This window comes from Palaemon carinicauda, chromosome 3 (assembly GCF_036898095.1).
Source record: "Palaemon carinicauda isolate YSFRI2023 chromosome 3, ASM3689809v2, whole genome shotgun sequence".
Lineage (NCBI taxonomy): Eukaryota > Metazoa > Arthropoda > Malacostraca > Decapoda > Palaemonidae > Palaemon > Palaemon carinicauda.
In genome coordinates this window covers 180,424,142-180,442,671 of record NC_090727.1, presented here as the reverse complement: position 1 = coordinate 180,442,671, position 18,530 = coordinate 180,424,142, and the positions used below count along the sequence as shown (strand labels likewise).

Here is an 18,530-nt window from a genome sequence, read left to right as displayed (position 1 = left end):
TTTGACTGGTCAGACAGTGCTACATTGGATCCTTCTCTCTGGTTACGGTTCTTTCCCTTTGCCTAAACATACACCAAATAGTCTGACCTATTCCTCTTACCCAACACTCAACCATTGTTTACCTTCTTACAAGGGTATCCGGTCATTTCGCCCACATGCCATTTCGCCACACTAAGGAGTCATTTCGCCCACAGGTCATTTCGCCCACTCTGTGGAGTCATTTCGCCTACACTGTTAAGTCATTTCACCCACACTGTGGCGGGGTTGCCAACCTGATTTTGCAGATAGTAGTAAGGTATACCGAAGGCGGGCTAGTACGATAATAGTTCATATCTAGTACACACTACTCTATTATACTACTGGATGGCTCATGGTGTAATTCATGAGGGAAGATTGTCCTGTCACTATCAGGCACACTACACTTCGCATTAGGAGCACTGAGGGACAATGAGGCCTCTTTACTATACTTCAGTTGTGACGTCATCACAAACTACCTCGTCTTCCCCATGCTCCTCCCCTACCTCACGTCCTTGTATTGACCATAGAATAAAACAATTCCTGGCAAGATGGTAGACTGCACAGTCGCGTGTATTCAGTGTCTCGTCCCTGTAAGGGCAAGGCAAGAAGGTCTGCTGTGCGACGTGTGGGAGGTGGCAACACAGGAAATGCAATACTGGCATATATGTAACTATATTTTAATAAAAGTTTCTTCAATTCTTTGTCACTATCTGAATATTACTTGTATGTAACTGTCTTTTAATAAAAAAAAAAAAAATACTTTCTGATTAGTAATACATTTATTTAACTGTCTTTTGATAAAACTTTATTTTAAATTTTTTGTAACTGCTTTCTGAATCTTGCCATATATGCAGCTATTTGTTAACAAAGGTTTTTTATTTCACCACTTTCTTAATCTTACATGTACCTCAGCATACGAAAGTAATCCGTTCAGGATACGGTTTCGTATGCTGATTTTTTCGTATACTGAGTCGCGTTTTACATGTAAATAGCCTAATCCGTTCCAAGCCTTATGAAAAGACACCTTTTCTTTCATAAACACGCTAAACTGTAGTAATAAACTTGCAATGCAGCCTTTTCTATCATTCAATAATTAACCCAACCGTTGAAAACAGCCTAATCCATTATTGAAACCACCATGAGATTATTCAATAATGTAGTTATAGCCTAGTTATCCCCTCCAAGCGCTAAGAAAATGGTCCGTTTTCTTTACTACTGTATAAAAGTTACGGTACTGTATGTAAAGCATTTGGATCAGTGAAGGTGTATTGTTACCTATACACCTAAATTAAGGGGTGATACCCTGAAAAAAAAGATACAGTTAATTAACAAAAAAACTGAAACTTACCTTTTGATTGAGACTATGTCCGATAGCGAAGTCGCGGCAGAGGAGGATGGCATAAGGCAGAAAACGTAACAAGTGACAGACTACGTACAATAATTTACACACTTAACACATTAACACTTAAACTTTACGAAATAAAAAAAAATGACAGAAATAATTAACACTTAACATTACAGTGAGCCCTCGCTACTTCGTGGTTCGACCATCGCGGATTCACGACTTCGCGGACTTTTTTCATTAAATACGGCATCCGATTTCATCAGCAAACCACTATTTTTGGGGGAAACATCATTTTATTCTAGAAAAATGCTACTCTTTAAATAGTTAATTGCACATTAAGAAACCGAGTACTTTTGTTTTTAAATTTCGGGAGTGTTTTAAAAATCGAGTATTGTTGACTTCTTTTTATTTTACTTTTGGCTGTGATCAGATCAGCTGACGTCTAGCTGCCGGTCTCAAGAATATGCGCGTACGAAATATTGTTCATACCATTTCTTAACTTATTCAAACCATCTATACAGTTGATATTACATAAGCACCAATGTGTTATAACCTATCATATTTTTTTGTTTATTACATTTAAAACAACTCTCTCTCTCTCTCTCTCTCTCTCTGGGCTACTTTTCACTACCTCATTCCTTACCTCTATCTCACTAACAAATGAAATCTTTGTTGCTTCACAAAGTTTCATTCATATTGAAAATCAATCATGATTCAATTTTCCTTACTTTCTCCAATCTCGCACTATGTCACATCGAACGTTATAGCGGTAACTTAATTGTTCGACAACTTTGAAAATCGGCCTAGTACTTGCTTCTTCTCTTATTGTTTTTTTTTTTTTTAGATGGTTTCATAATTGAGGGGGGTACAAGTTGGCTTATTACTGAAGTTAGGAAAAGCATTTTGGATATGGAATGGAGAATCATCTTTAGTAACAGTTTAGAATTATCGTAAATTATCATTCGGTCATTAGCGGCAGTTTGTTATTGTTGATTAAACGCCAAAAAAAAATAATTGTTTTCCTGCTTTGCTACATATGTAGGATTTTATATAGATACGGTAAATAATATTTGTAATAACATATTTACTAAAAGCATTTAATATCATTTTTTAAATATTTAACTTAGCCGGTGAATATATAATAGCTGACGTCTCCGGCGGCTCGACAGAAAAACACAAAAACTCGCGAGCGATCGCTATGAAGGTTGCGGGTGTGCCCACCAGCACTAACTATCGGCCAGATACCGCATATACATGTAAACAGCTCCAGTTCTTCTCTGTCTGTCTGATCGACATGTTGATTCCATTACTCGCTGTTAACCTGGAGTTTTTCAACAGTCTTGGTGAAGTACTTCTTTTTGGTTTGAGCTTTCGCAGTGCAGGTGTTTTATCTTCAATTTAAACTCTTGAACTCTTTTTTAGATAGATTTAATTGTTGATGACTTTTTATTGTTTTTTGGACTTTCTTTGACTTTTCAAAATGGCTGACCCTTCTCCAATTCCTAGATTTCGTAAATGTAATGCTAGGGATTGTAATAAGCGTCTTCCAAAGGCCTCTCTCGACCCACATACTGTGTGTTCTAATTGTCGGGGTAAAACCTGTCAATTAGGAGATCGGTGTGATGAGTGCGTGGGCCTTTCGGAATTCGATTGGCTTGAGTTTGACAAGTATTCTCGTAAGCTAGAGAGAGATAGGGTGAGGAGAAGTTCCTCTAGATCGGTAGAATTTTCCTCCTCCCATGCCCCTGAACCTAATCCTTCCCCAGTAGTAGTTGTGCCTGAACCCTCTACTAGCACTCATGAACCATCAATGCGGGATATGTTACGTGCCATTCAAGCTTTGGGCAAAAGAGTTGAGTCGTTAGCTACGGACCGTAATCAACTCATGGCGGATGTAAAAGAGTTAAAGTGTCAGAGTGCCACATTAGAAAATCGTGGGGAGAAAGTGATTAGTGCGCAAAGTGTTATCAGTGTTGCGACCGAGGGTTCGTCTGTTCGGGCCTGTCGTTCGCCTAGTCCGAGACCTCTTGCAAGCTCCCAAGCCCCAGGGAGAAGTAATGTCGTAGGACTTATGGGTTCGAGAGGCTTTAACCAACGAACAGATGTTCTCTCTATGGTTTCAGGCGTGTCTCGTCAAGACCGCCCCTACCATAAGACGAGCGAGACGGTTTTCTCCTCGTCATCCGAAGGCTTATCGCGTAAGAAAACGTGGAGCAAGGTTTCGAGACCCTTAAAGCGAAAGTCAGTCCCTTCAGGACAGGTCCAGCGTCCTGGTTGTAGCCATTAGGACAGCTCTGACCCTGTGCAGTCATCGGAAGACTGCTCGCCGCCTAAACAGAAGCGTAACACAGGCTCCGAGAGTCTTAGTGTAGGCAATGTTTTGCAGTCACAGACGTTACCCTCGTCTCTTACCGCACCCATTCCCGTTGATCCTAAATGGGTTGTACTGCAAGACATGCAGAATAAGCTTGCCTCTCTTATGGAGGACTATTCTGCTGAGCAGGTTCACGATGATCCTCGCTGCTTAGCTGATCGAGATCCTGGCCGTCAGCCGCCCAAACGAGCCCTTGCTCGTCCTGTTGACGTTGACGTTACAAAGTCACGTCAATCACGTTTTGTAGAGCCTCACTCGATGCAGTCCCGTGTTGACTTTCAGCCGCTTGTGGACGTTCAGCCGCTGCCGCATGCTCTTGTTGACGTTCAGGACGTTCGCCAACCAGCGAAGTTGACTTGTTTTGACGTTGAGCGTCAAGCACCGCAGTCAAGAGTTTTTTTGACTGCTCAGTCTAGGCAGTCAAGGCAGTCTCGAGTTGACGTCGAGCGTCCTCCCGCTCCTGTTGTTGTTGCTTGTCAGTCTGTTAAGCAGTTACATGACGTAGCGTCCTGGACTGCTACTGATGCTCCGGTGCGTGTGGACTCTGCTTGTCAAGCATTGCCACCAAGGCAGATCTCTCCCTTGCTGGAGTCTCATCAGTTGTCGGACGAAGCTCCTTCAGATGAGAACGTTGCTGATCCTCAGCCTGATGATAATCCTTCAGATGTAGATGAACCTAAGGCTGTTCCTCCTTCGATGGATTTTAAGAAGATCATGATGATTTTCAAGGATCTTTTTCCAGATCACTTTGTTGCTGTTGCTCCTCGTTCGCCTCCGTCTGAGTTTGCTCTAGGCTTAGCTGCTACCAAGCCAGCCTTTACTAAGCTAGTGCTTTCTCGCTCTTCTAAGAGGGCTTTACGTCTTCTAGGCGACTGGTTGGATACCAGGAGGAGTTTGGGGAAGACGGCCTTTGCCTTCCCTCCTTCTAAGCTTGCTTCTAGATCGAGCGTCTGGTATGACACGGGAGAAGTTCTCGGCTTGGGAGTCCCTGCCTCTGCCCAGGGTGACTTCTCAAGCCTCGTAGACTCTCCCCGTCGCCTGGCCATGAGACGCTCGAAGATTTGTTGGTCCTCCTCGGACCTTGACCATCTACTTAAAGGCGTATATAGGGCATTTGAAGTGTTTAACTTTCTTGACTGGTCATTAGGAGCATTAAGTAGGAAGATCTCGTCTGCCGACCAAGATGTTTCCTTACTTATCATGTCCTGTATGGATAAAGCCATCCGCGATGGCTCCAATGAGCTCGCCTCCACCTTTACGTCGGGAGTCTTAAAGAAGAGAGAAACCCTTTGCTCTTTCCTTTCGGCAGGAGTTACTCCCTGTCAGAGATCGGAACTGCTCTATGCTCCCTTATCAGCGGCCTTGTTTCCACAACAGCTGGTTAAGGATATAGCTGCTTTGCTTGTGCAGAAGGACACCCATGACCTGATGGTGTCCTCTGCTCGCAAAGGGGCTCCTTCTTCATCCTTTGCTGTAAGACCCAGGATCGAGACTCCTGCGTCTAGATTTATCCCGCCCTTTCGTGGCAGAGCTCCCAGCAGGGGAGGCTCTCGTGCCGAGGGAAAGAGAGGTAAGAAGAGAGGAGCCAAGTCCTCCCGTGGCAGAGTCTGACTGCCCACAGCCTCAGACAGCGGTAGGTGCCAGATTGAAGAGCTGCTGGCAGGCCTGGGAGAAGAGGGGTGCAGACCAAGAGTCTGTTCTGTTGCTCAGAGAGGGGTACAAAATACCGTTTGTACGCAAACCTCCTCTAGTAACAACTCCCATAGACCTCTCTCCCAGGTACCGAGAGGAGTCAAAGAGACAAGCCCTAAATCAAGAAGTGTCTCTGTTGCTAGAGAAGGGAGCGGTGGTGAAAGTCTCGGACCTTCAATCACCGGGGTTTTACAACCGTCTCTTCCTAGTCCCAAAGCATACAGTGCGCTCAACGTTTTTGTTACAAAAACAAAATTCACGATGGAGACCACGAAGTCCGTCTTAGCAGCGGTCAGAGAGGGAGACTGGATGGTCTCTCTCGACCTACGAGATGCGTACTTCCACATTCCTATACACCCGGATTCCCAACCGTTTCTGAGGTTTGTTTACAGGAATGTGGTGTACCAGTTTCGAGCCCTGTGCTTTGGCCTCAGTCCTGCTCCTCTCGTGTTTACGAGGCTCATGAGGAATGTGGCAAAATTCCTCCATCTATCGGGAATCAGAGCCTCCCTGTACTTGGACGACTGGCTTCTCAGAGCATCGTCCAGTCATCGCTGTCTGCAGGATCTACATTGGACGTTGGGTCTGGCCAAGGAGTTGGGACTTTTGGTCAACTTAGAAAAGTCCCAACTGATCCCATCCCAGACTATTCTATATTTGGGGATGGAGATTCGCAGTCCAGTTTTTCGGGCTTTTCCGTCTGCCACCCGAATAGAACAAGCCCTGCTCAAAGTCCAACTAATGCTGAAAAGAGAACGTTGTTCAGTCAGGAGTTGGATGAGTCTCGTAGGGACTCTCTCATCCCTGGAGCAGTTTGTCTCGCTAGGGAGACTACACCTTCGGCCTCTCCAGTTCCATCTAGCCTCTCACTGGAACAAGGGCAAGACTTTAGAGACGGTATCAATCCCAGTCTCCGAACCAGTAAAGGCATGCCTGAACTGGTGGGACAGCAATATCAGTCTGAGAGAGGGACTATCCCTAGCAGTCAAGAACCCAAACCACGTGTTGTTCTCAGACGCATCGGATTTGGGTTGGGGTGCGACCCTGGACAGTCGGGAATGCTCGGGTCTGTGGACCTCAAGTCAGAAGAGCATGCACATCAACGGCAAGGAGCTATTAGCAGTCCACTTGGCCTTGATGAAATTCGAAAGCATTCTTCGAAACAAAGTGGTAGAGGTCAACTCAGACAACACCACAGCTTTGGCGTACATCTCCAAGCAAGGAGGCACACACTCCCACACGCTGTACGAGATCGCAAGGGACCTTCTCATATGGTCAAGAAATCGAGGCATCTCCCTGTTGACGAGATTCATCCAGGGGGACTTGAACGTCTTGGCAGACTGTCTCAGTCGGAGGGGTCAGGTGATACCCACGGAATGGACCCTCCACAAGGACGTATGCAAGAGTCTGTGGGCGACTTGGGGTCAACCCACCATAGACCTCTTTGCCACCTCGTTGACCAAAAGGTTACCGATCTATTGCTCACCAGTCCCAGATCCAGAGGCGATCCACATAGACGCGTTTCTACTGGATTGGTCTCATCTGGACTTATATGTATTCCCACCATTCAAGATAGTCAACAAGGTACTGCAGAAGTTCGCCTCTCACGAAGGGACAAGGTTGACGTTGGTTGCTCCCCTCTGGCCCGCGAGAGAGTGGTTCACCGAGGTACTTCAATGGCTGGTAGACATTCCAAGAAGTCTTCCTCTAAGGGTAGATCTCTTACGTCAGCCCCACGTAAAGAATGTTCATCAAAGCCTCCCCGCGCTTCGTCTGACTGCCTTCAGACTATCGAAAGACTCTCAAGAGCTCGAGGCTTTTCGAAGGAGGCAGCCAGTGCGATTGCGAGAGCTAGGAGAGCTTCTACCATCAGAGTATACCAGTCGAAGTGGGAAGTCTTTCGAGACTGGTGCAAGTCAGCATCTGTGTCCTCTTCCAGTACCTCTGTAGCCCAAATCGTAGATTTTCTTTTACATCTGAGAAATGTTCGCTCCCTCTCAGCTCCCACTATTAAGGGCTACAGGAGCATGTTGGCTTCGGTCTTTTGACATAGAGGCTTAGATCTTTCCAACAATAAAGATCTCCAAGATCTCCTTAAGTCTTTCGAGACCTCTAAGGAACGTCGTATGGCAACTCCTGGATGGAACTTAGACGTGGTCCTAAGGTTCCTCATGTCAGACAGGTTTGAGCCATTACATTCAGCCTCCCTGAAGGATCTCACCCTCAAGACGCTTTTCCTAGTGTGCTTGGCTTCGGCTAAAAGGGTCAGTGAAATTCATGCCTTCAGTAAGAACATTGGCTTTTCTACAGAGAAAGCCACATGTTCACTTCAACTTGGTTTCCTGGCCAAAAATGAACTGCCTTCTCGTCCTTGGCCTAAGTCTTTTGATATACCTTGCCTGTCAGAGATCGTAGGCAACGAACTTGAAAGAGTGCTGTGTCCAGTTAGAGCTCTTGAGTTCTACTTAGCTCGTACTAAGTCCTTACGAGGTGGATCTGAGGCCTTATGGTGCTCAGTTAAGAAACCATCATTACCTATGTCAAAGAATGCTTTGTCATATTTTATCAGATTTTTAATCCGAGAGGCTCATTCTCACTTGAATGAAAAAGACCGATGCTTGCTTAAGGTTAAGACGCACGAAGTAAGAGCTATAGCAACTCCCGTGGCCTTTAAGCAAAATAGATCTCTGCAAAGTATTATGGACGCGACCTTTTGGAAAAGCAAGTCGGTATTCGCGTCATTTTACTTAAAAGATGTCCAGACTCTTTACGAGGACTGCTACACACTGGGTCCATTCGTTGCAGCGAGTGCAGTAGTGGGTGAGGGTTCTACCACTACATTCCCTTAATTCCAATATCCTTTTAATCTGTCTCTTGAAATGTTTTTAATCTTGTTTTTGGGTTGTACGGAAGGCTAAGAAGCCTTTCGCATCCTGGTTGATTTGGCGGGTGGTCAAATGTCATTTCTTGAGAGCGCCCAGATTAGGGGTTTGATGAGGTCCTGTTGTATGGGTTGCAGCCCTTGATACTTCAGCTCCTGGGAGTCTTTCAGCATCCTAAGAAGATGGCTGGGCTTCGTGAGGAAGACAGACTAACAAGGCAGAGTAATCGTCTAAGTCAACTTCCTTACCAGGTACCTATATATATTTGGGTTTTGTTATGATATAACTGTCAAAAACTCTAAGCATATACGCTGTAAACTTTATTAATTCTGGTCTCTACCCACCACCATGGGTGTGAATCAGCTATTATATATTCACCGGCTAAGTTAAATATTTAAAAATGATATTTTGATTATAAAATAAATTTTTGAATATACTTACCCGGTGAATATATAAATTAAAGGCCCCCCCTTCCTCCCCGATAGAGACCCAGCGGGATGAGAAGAACTGGAGCTGTTTACATGTATATGCGGTATCTGGCCGATAGTTGGCGCTGGTGGGCACACCCGCAACCTTCATAGCGATCGCTCGCGAGTTTTTGTGTTTTTCTGTCGAGCCGCCGGAGACGTCAGCTATTATATATTCACCGGGTAAGTATATTCAAAAATTTATTTTATAATCAAAATATCATATTTATCACTTTCATCATGCGCGTTTAATGCCTTTGTTTGTTTATTACGATCGAAGATGGAGCGTATAGTAAACGAATGGAAGGTTTCCGTTTCAGGCGGCGTCATAAAGAAAAACATTATATAAATGGCATTCATTTCATTTATTTGGAAGTCCTAAGAAAAATTAAGTGAAACATTGGTAATAACATAATCAACATATAATCAATACTTGGTAAGATTGCTGTCGATGCAAAAACTAACCTATACACAGATGTGTAAATGCGTCTTGTTTCCTCATTATGATCAGAGATAAACGTAAACAAAATACTGGTTGTTATTTTTTATCGTGCTTTTTGGCGTGTTTAGGAAACGCATGATATAAAATCGCCTTTAATATTTGTGCCTGTTTTAGTTTAGGGTACTGTAGAACATGCATAAAGTGTTCTGTACATTAAAGGGTAGTTTGTTAACAGTACTACGTAAAGGGAAGGTTTTAAAAGTCTGAATATACATGTTAAATAAATACGTAAATATGGTGTCCCTACTTCGCGGATTTTCACCTATCGCGGCCGGGTTTGGAACCTATCTACCGCGATAAACGAGGGTTCACTGTACGTATGGAAAACATAAAATGAAAGAAAAAATTACTTTTAACACTTAACGATAACATAAAACTTGAAATTGAATTTTTTTTTCCTCTTTTTTAACTTTACGTTTTTTACATTTTCTAAATTTCTTCTACTTCATCACTTTCTTTTTTCTGTTTCTTTTCTTTACTTTCACCTTCTACTTCTTCATCACTTCCTCTTTTCTGTTTCTTTTCTTCACTTTCACCTTTGTCTTGGCCTACTAATACTGCTGGCCTCTTTAATAAGAAACTATCCATGGAAGCTTGTTTCTGCCTACTTTTCAACACATTTCTAAAATGCATTAGGCAAACATCATTGCAGTGTTGAAGCGCACGGTTGGTATAAACTTTTTCTGGATGTGTCTTTTCGACGTAGTCTGCAATTTTATGGAAACAGGCGAGAATTTCCTTAATGTCTGCCGTTTTCAAAGGTCTAACATCCTCCTCATCACCGCTAGAGAACTGCTCTTGAACAACACTCACTTGCATCGTCTCCAACTCCTTCAGGTCGTCTGTCGTCAATTCCTCGTGGTGCTCCTCGATAATTTCATCTATATCTTCGGCGCTAACTTCCAGCCCCATGGATGTACCAAGATGTACGATGTCAGCCACCTCAGACTGCTGAATGGGTTCAGGATCGTTAACGATCTCGGCTTCGCCTCCAGGCTTCCCGAACCCCTCGAAGTCTCGTGCAGAGACAACATCAGGCCACAGCTTCCTCCAAGAGGAGTTCAGGGTACGCCTCGAAACTTCCTGCCAAGTGAGATCGATGAGTCTGAGGCATATCACAATGTTAAAATGATCTTTCCAGAATTCACTCAGAGTGAGGTTTGTACTTTCTGTGACTTGGAAACATCTCTGGAAGAGATGCTTCGTGTACAATTTTTTTAAATTAGAAATAACTTGCTGGTCCATGGGCTGGAGGAGAGGGGTGGTGTTAGGCAGTAGATACAGGACCTTTATGAAGGAATATTTGGCCAGAAGATGTTCCTCGAGGCCAGGAGGGTGAGCTGGAGCATTGTCCAACACTAGCAGACATTTCATAGGGAGGCGCTTTTCTTCCAAATATTTTCGGAGAGTCGGACCGAAGCAGACATTCACCCAATCAATAAAAAGTTGTCTCGTTACCCACGCTTTAGTATTCGCCCTGCACATCACGGGAAGGTTCTCCTTGATGACTTTGTTGGCTTTGAAGGCTCGGGGAGTTTCAGAATGGTACACCAGCGGTCTGCGGAACGCGTGACTCTCACTCATGCGGACGCATCCTACACGCGGACAACTCTCGGCAATCAGTTCCGTCTTTCCGTCAATGACCGGACGAGATGCTGTCGCCTCCACGCAGCACGCTGTAGATTTACAACAAGCGGGGCACACACACAGCGCTGTATCCACACGACAAGGTGAACGCATACAGCACGCTGACACCTTACGGCAATGCAAGCACATGCGACATTATGGTCGCATGCTAGACGCATACAGTCAAGTCTTTTTTCTCACAGCAGTATAAACAGACTATTGGATCTCCTTCGCGTCTCTCTGGCTTCGCAGCTAACGCTCCCTCGTGTCAAGCTTTGCCTTTAAGTTTGTTGAACACTCGCTGATTACACACGATCAGGTCTTAACCTCACAACATGAGGTTCACGTTGTTGATGCTTCTTTTCAACAAGCCTAGCTTTAATATCGGTTTCTTGCGACCGATATGGACGAGTTTTGGGAGGCGGTTCTAGATCCCGATTCTCTCTCACGACATGTTGAGTGTAGGCAGCATGCTGGAACCATACTGGACTCATGCTGGGACTTTGCTGGAATCATGTCTTTAGTCCTTTTCCCCGTGTCAGGATCACGAACGTTTTATGTTAAACCTTCAAGCTTTAGGCCTAGCTGCCTCCAGTATTTCGGAAAACCCCTAAGATCTAGAGGGTTGTTTGAAGGAGACAGCTGAGGCTTTCGCTTGTACAAAGGACATTTGCCTCAAGGTTTTCCAATCCAATTAGAGTGTTTTATGGAGTGGTGTAGAGCTAGAGCCGGCTCTTCATTACGTAACTCTAACACAAGTGGCATATTTTTTTTCTTAGACCTTAGAAGAAAACACATTTTCTTTCCTCCTCGACCATCAAAGGGTACAGGAGTATGCGGACATCTGTCTTCAGACGCAGAAGATTGGATCTATCAAATAGAGACCTTATAGGTCTTCTCAGATCATTTGAGAGGACTTGGAGGCATCAGCAAGATGCGCCAGCCTGAAATTTAGGGTTCGTTTCTGGAGTTTCGCGGTAGTGACAGATCCGACCCTTTACACTTGGTTTCTTTTTAAGGCCTAACTTTGGAGACTTTCTGAGTAAGTCTACCATAGTTGAGAGTCAGTGAAGTTCACTCTTTTAGCAAGAACACGGACTTCACATTGGTTAAGCCATAGGTACCTTGCAACCTGGATTCTTAGTCATTAACAAATATCTTTCTCATCCATAGCCTAAATCTTTCGGGATCACTATTCTCTCGAATTTGGTTTGGGATGGGCTGAGAAGAGTATTTTGCCCGATTAAAACGATGAAGTTTTATTGGGACAAGAACAAAGAAGTTAAGAGTCTATTCATAACTCTTGGGTGCACGGTCAAGAAGCCTGCGCTATCCATGTTTTAAAACATTCTATCATCTCGTAAAGACTTTGATTACAAAGGTTCTTCCACACGGTTGGGTGACAGATCATAAGATGTTGAAAGAGTAAAGACTCACGAAGTTAGAGGTGTAGAAACTTCGGTAACTTTTAAACTAAACTGTTCTCTGCAGAGCATCGCATATACAGCCTTGTGAAGGGGTAATCCTGTATTCGCCTTGCATTACTTTTACCGTGTCCAGTCTCTTTATGAAGACGTCTACGTTTTGGGATCACTTGCAATAACGAGTGCAGTAGTAGGTGAAACATTCTCCACTACATTATCCTAAATTCCTAGTACCCCTGCTCTTCTCTTGGAACTGTTATATATATTTTTATGATTGTACGTGAAGATTGTTCGGCAATCTTACGCAATCTTTGACCTAGTCAGGTGGTCATTTTGTTCACAGAGAGTGCCTGGAACAAGGGTATTAGTTGAGGTCCTGTCATGTTATAGGGGGTTGTACCGTTTGACAGCTCCTAGAGATCATCAGCCCCGAGTGGATCACTGGATCTCCTAAGGATAACAGACAAAATGAGGCAGAGCATTGCTGTCAGCTTCCTTATCAGGTTAGAACCGCTTAAGTTGTTTATGTAACTCTTAAGTGAATTTCCAATTATGCAGCCGTCTCTGACCCGCCACCAATTTGTGTCAATCAGCCATTATATATCCAGCGGGTAAGTTTTATATTTAAAAATGATATTTTCATAATAAAATAAATTTTTGAATATACAGTGATACCTCTGGATACGAAAGTTTCTGCTTACGAAAAATTCAGGATACGAAAAGCGATACAAAGATTTTTATGCCCCAGTATACGAAAAAGTTTTCAGGATACGAAAAGCTTACGAGATCCCAACTCTTCGCCGAGAGTACAGTACCTTTTTTTTCAGGGTATCAACCCTTAATTTAGGTGTACAGGTAACAATACACCTTCACTGATCCAAATGCTTTACATACAGTACCCTAACTTTTATACAGTAGTAAAGAAAACAGACCGTTTTCTTAGGGCTTGGAGGGGATAACTAGGCTATAACTACATATTGAATAATCTCATGGTGGTTTCTGGAATGGATTAGGCTGTTTTTAACGGTTGGGTTAAATATTGAATGATAGAAATGGCTGCATTGCATGTTTATTACTACAGTTTAGCATGTTTATGAAAGAAAAAGTGTCTTTTCATAAGGCTTGGAACGGATTAGGCTATTTACATGTAAAACGCGACTCAGGATACGAAAAAATCAGCATACGAAACCGTATCCTGAACGGATTACTTTCGTATGCTGAGGCATCACTGTACTTACCCGCTGGTTATATAAGTTTTAGACCCACCCTCCTCCCCTCTAGAGACCATTGGGCATGGAAAATCTGAATTGGTTGAGTATAGTTCTACCTGTTCTACCGCGAGGGTGCTGCGGTACACCTGGCATATCTGCACTAAGCTGCACAAGAGATTTTGAATTTCCTGCCGAGGCGTCCAGGGACTTTAGCCATTACAGTATATAACCAGCGGGTAAGTATATTAAAAAATTTATTTTATTATGAAAATATAATTTTAACTATGGAGTGTTAGATTCAGCGTGCAGCTCAACAGTATGCGGAATAGACTGATACCACACATTTCTGGATTCATTGGACCATAAAGAATTAAAAGAAGTAGAGGAAGAAGAAAGTAATATGAAATTCAAGTTTGGTGATGGAGAGATTTATAAATCATTAAAAAGGGTCATTTTGCCTGTTACAATTGTTGGCATCAAGACGAGAATTGGAGTTGAAGTAGTAGAATGCGCAATTCCTCTGTTGATAAGCAAAACTACATTAAGTAGCTGTAATGCTGTTATCAACTTCAAAACTGATATGGCACAAATTCTGGGAAGGGGAATAAAACTAGATAAAATTACTACTGGCCACTATAAAATTCCATTGCTTGATAAAACAAAAGTGAAAATCAAGACAGTTGCTTTCACCATATATGGAGATGAAAAAGAAAAAAAGTCAAAAATGAGGAAGATTCATCAACAATTTGGGCATCCTAGTTATGAGAGGTTGAGGAAGTTGTTGATTGATGGTGGTATAACTGATCAAGATTGTTTCAAATATGGACAAGAAATATCAAATGAATGTGAAGTATGTATAAAGTTTAAAAGAACACCACCTAGACCAGTAGTAGATTTTAATCTCGGAAAAGAATTTAATGATGTCGTAGCACTTGATTTAAAAGAGTGGAAAAAAGGTGAAATATACCTATTACATATGATTGATATGGCTACTCGATTTTCGAAAACAGGCCTAATAAAAAGTAAAGATCCTCATGTGGTTGTTGACAAAATTATGGAGATTTGGATAGGAACAGGATTAGGTGCTCCATCGAAGTACTTTTGTGATAATGGAGGTGAGTTCGCCAACTCAGTGTTCTTAGATTTATGTGAGAATTTGAACATTCAGGTCCTTCACACAGCAGCCGAAAGTCCTTTCAGTAATGGGTTATGTGAATGGAATCACTGTGTCATTGATGAAATGATAAAGAAAATGATGAGTGAAGATCCAAAGATGAAGTTAGAAACAGCAGTAGCATGGGCCGTCAATGCTAAAAACAGCCTCCAAATGATAGGCGGCTACAGTTCATTTCAACTTGTGTTCGGACGCAATCCCAGGTTGCCATGTGCCATGAATGACACATTGCCAGCGTTGGAAGGCACAACATCAAGCGAAACTGTCGCCAAACATCTTAATGCGGCACACAGCGCACGAAAAGCATTTATTACCGCTGAAACATGGGAGAAGATTTGGCGTGCTTTGAGACATCAAACAAGACCATCCAGAAAAGAGTTCAACAATGGAGATTTAATATATTTTAAAAGAGATGATAATGCTGAATGGAGAGGACCTGCTACAGTAATTGGTAAGGATGGCAAAACTGTCATATTGAAATATGGTTCATATTTAGTGAAAGCTCATGAAACAAGAGTTCAACATGCTCCTTATGATTTTAGTAAAGATTCATCAGATTTGGAAAATGAAAAGAATACAGTGATACCTCTGGATACGAAAGTTTCTGCTTACGAAAAATTCAGGATGCGAAAAGTGATTCGAAGATTTTTATGCCCCAGGATACGGATAAAATTTCAGGATACGAAAACCTTACGAGATCCCAACTCTTCGCCGAGAGTAATTTTAAAAAGCGTGCGCCGCCTGACTTTGAACTTGGGTAGACACACTTACAGCCTCCCGCTCACCCATTGGTTATCTCCCTACTCAGACGCTAGCTGACGCCATAAGATCCTGCTTTCCTATTGGTCGGCAACTATCCCAGCTTGCCTACGTACGGGCGTTCATCTCTCTCTCTCTCTCTTTTCGTTCCGACCGCGGTATCGTTAACAGACATTGTGTGCTTTCGCTTGTTTGACTTAGTGTTAATATACAGTACAGTACATTCGTACGCCACGTGTTATCGTTAATAAACATTCGTTACTGTGCACTGTACTGTATTAGTGTTTACTATACATAGACTGTATATAACGTTACGTAGTGTATTATATTACGTATTACTGTAGCCATGGGTCCCAAGAATGTTGCCGAAGGAAAGAAGAAGACGATGCTCTCGATGGAGACGAAACTTGAAATCGTTAAAAAGTACGAGTCTGGCATGCGTTTAAGTGCGATCGCCAAGGAGTATGGCCGGAATCCGTCTACGATAGGCACCATCCTGAAGCAGAAGGCGGCCATCAAAGCAGCAACACCTTCTAAGGGCGTCACTATTTTCTCCAACAAGAGAACGCACGTGCATGACGAGATGGAGAGGCTGCTTCTTGTGTGGATCAAGGACAAAGAGATCTCAGGAGACACCATCACTGAGACTACAATTTGCCAGAAGGCCTCCGCCATTTTCGGTGATCTCGTGCGTGCTCAGGCCGAAGAAGGAGCAGGAGAAGGAACATCCCAGCAGGAACCCCCAGAGTTCAAGGCTTCTCGTGGGTGGTTCGAGAAGTTCAAGAAAAGGACTGGCATCCATTCAGTGGTACGGCATGGGGAGGCAGCCAGCTCGGACACGAAGGCCGCCGAAGCCTTTGTTAAAACGTTCGACGAGTTGACTCTGCAGGAAGGCTACAATTCGCAGCAAGTTTTCAATTGCGACGAAATTGGGCTTTTCTGGAAGAAAATGCCTCGTCGGACGTTCATTACGGCGGAGGAGAAGAGGCTACCCGGACATAAGCCTATGAAGAACAGGCTTACCCTTGCTTTTTGTGCAAACGCCAGTGGGGACTGCAAGATAAAGCCCCTGCTGGTGTACCATTCAGAAAATCCCTGAGCCTTCAAAGCCCACAAAGTCATTAAGGAGAACCTTCCCGTGATGTGGAAGGCGAATGCAAAAGCCTGGGTAACGAGGCAACTGTTCATTGATTGGGTGAATGTCTGCTTCGGTCCGACTGTCCGAAAATATTTGGAAGAAAAGCGCCTCCCTATGAAATGTCTGCTGGTGTTGGACAATGCTCCAGCTCACCCTCCTGGCCTCGAGGAATATCTTCTGGCCGAGTATTCCTTCATAAAGGTCCTGTATCTACCGCCAAACACCACCCCTCTCCTCCAGCCCATGGACCAGCAAGTTATTTCTAATTTTAAAAAATTGTACACGAAGCATCTCTTCAAGAGATGTTTCCAAGTCACAGAGAGTACAAACCTCACTCTGCGTGAATTTTGGAAAGATCACTTCAACATCGTGATATGCCTCAAACTCATCGATCTCGCTTGGCAGGAAGTTTCGAGGCGTACCCTAAACTCATCTTGGAGGAAGCTGTGGCCTGATGCTGTCTCTGCACGAGACTTCGAGGGGTTCGGGAAGCCTGGAGGCGAAGCCGCGATCGTTGACGATCCTGAACCAATTCAGCAGTCTGAGGTGGCTGACATCGTACATCTTGGTACGTCCATGGGGCTGGAAGTTAGCGCGGAAGATATCGATGAACTTATCGAGAAGCACCACGAGGAGTTGACGACGGACGACTTGAAGGAGTTGGAGACGATGCAAGTGAGTGATTTTCAAGAGCAGCTCTCTAGCGGTGATGAGGAGGATGTTGCACCTTTGAAAACGGCAGACATCAAGGAAATTCTTGCATGTTTCCATAAAATGGCAGACTACGTCGAAAAGGAACATCCAGAAAAAGTTTATACCAACCGTGCGCTTCAACACTGCAATGACGTTTGCCTAACGTATTTTAGAATGTGTTGAAAAGTAGGCAGAAACAAGCTTCAATGGATAGTTTCTTATTAACCCTCTATGGCCTGAATTATCTTTTACATCAGAAAAAAAATATTCATATACATTTTCGTGGTCCATTGACCACAGTAAGTAACCTAAGAAGCTTTTCTAACTTCTAAACCTATAATTTTAAAAAATATATATACCTGACCAATTCGTCATAATAGGCATGGTGTGACCGATGTTGAAGGAAATTTAAAAAATTATTCTTTTACATAATTGTGTTTATTCATGGGAATTACAAGTCCTTCTTTATTCATATGAGTTTCCATACAAAATAAACATTCTTTTTTTATTGTAAAAAAAATATTTCTCTTTTCATAACTAATGTTTGCTTTATCAAATTCTTTCATTGTGTGCCCATTGCAAATCTTTTCTCAGCACATTCACACTGCATCTTATTTCTTATGAAAAGCTAGAAAGCAGTTATTTCTGTTATTGAAGCACAAATTTACATTACATTTCAAGCAAGCAACATTCGTCCTGCCTGTGCAGCCCATGTTTTTGCAGAAGTTTCTAGAATTTCTTAGTTCTGGCCAGTGACCAACTTCATCAAAACGTATATCATGTCCTGGTCGTACTTGATTTGATGCTCTCTTTTTGGGTGGCTCCTCATGTCGTTCAGTTAGAGATGGCCTTCCCCTCTTTACCTGACTAATGATATCCTTCCCCTCTTTAGTAAGGGACTCTGATACAGACATCCTGAATGAAAGTAAAATGTGTCTTTTCTCAGTGGTTATTCCCTTCTCTTCATAATCCCTTCCGTACAACAACCATGCATTATTCATCACCATGTCTAACATGTGAAATATCAGCCTGTGATAATATTTGTGTGACCTTATTGGAATTCTGTACAAAGATAACAGGCAATCTGCCAAATCAACCCCTCCCATGCTTTCATTGTATGTTTTTACCATGAAGGGACGAGTGATCTCTATATTTCTTTTGTTGACCCTGTCAAAGTGAGTCGCATCATCTACTGGTTTTGCTTCAGCAAATGAAGATATCAGGG

At 43.1% G+C, this 18,530-nt stretch overlaps 1 protein-coding gene across 1 annotated transcript in view; it reads left to right on the top strand.

The window, feature by feature from the left end:
- The window catches only part of Adck5 (aarF domain containing kinase 5), a 231,500-nt gene that overhangs the window by 99,738 nt on the left and 113,232 nt on the right, over positions 1-18,530 (top strand). The gene's annotated exons all lie outside the window — the stretch shown is intronic.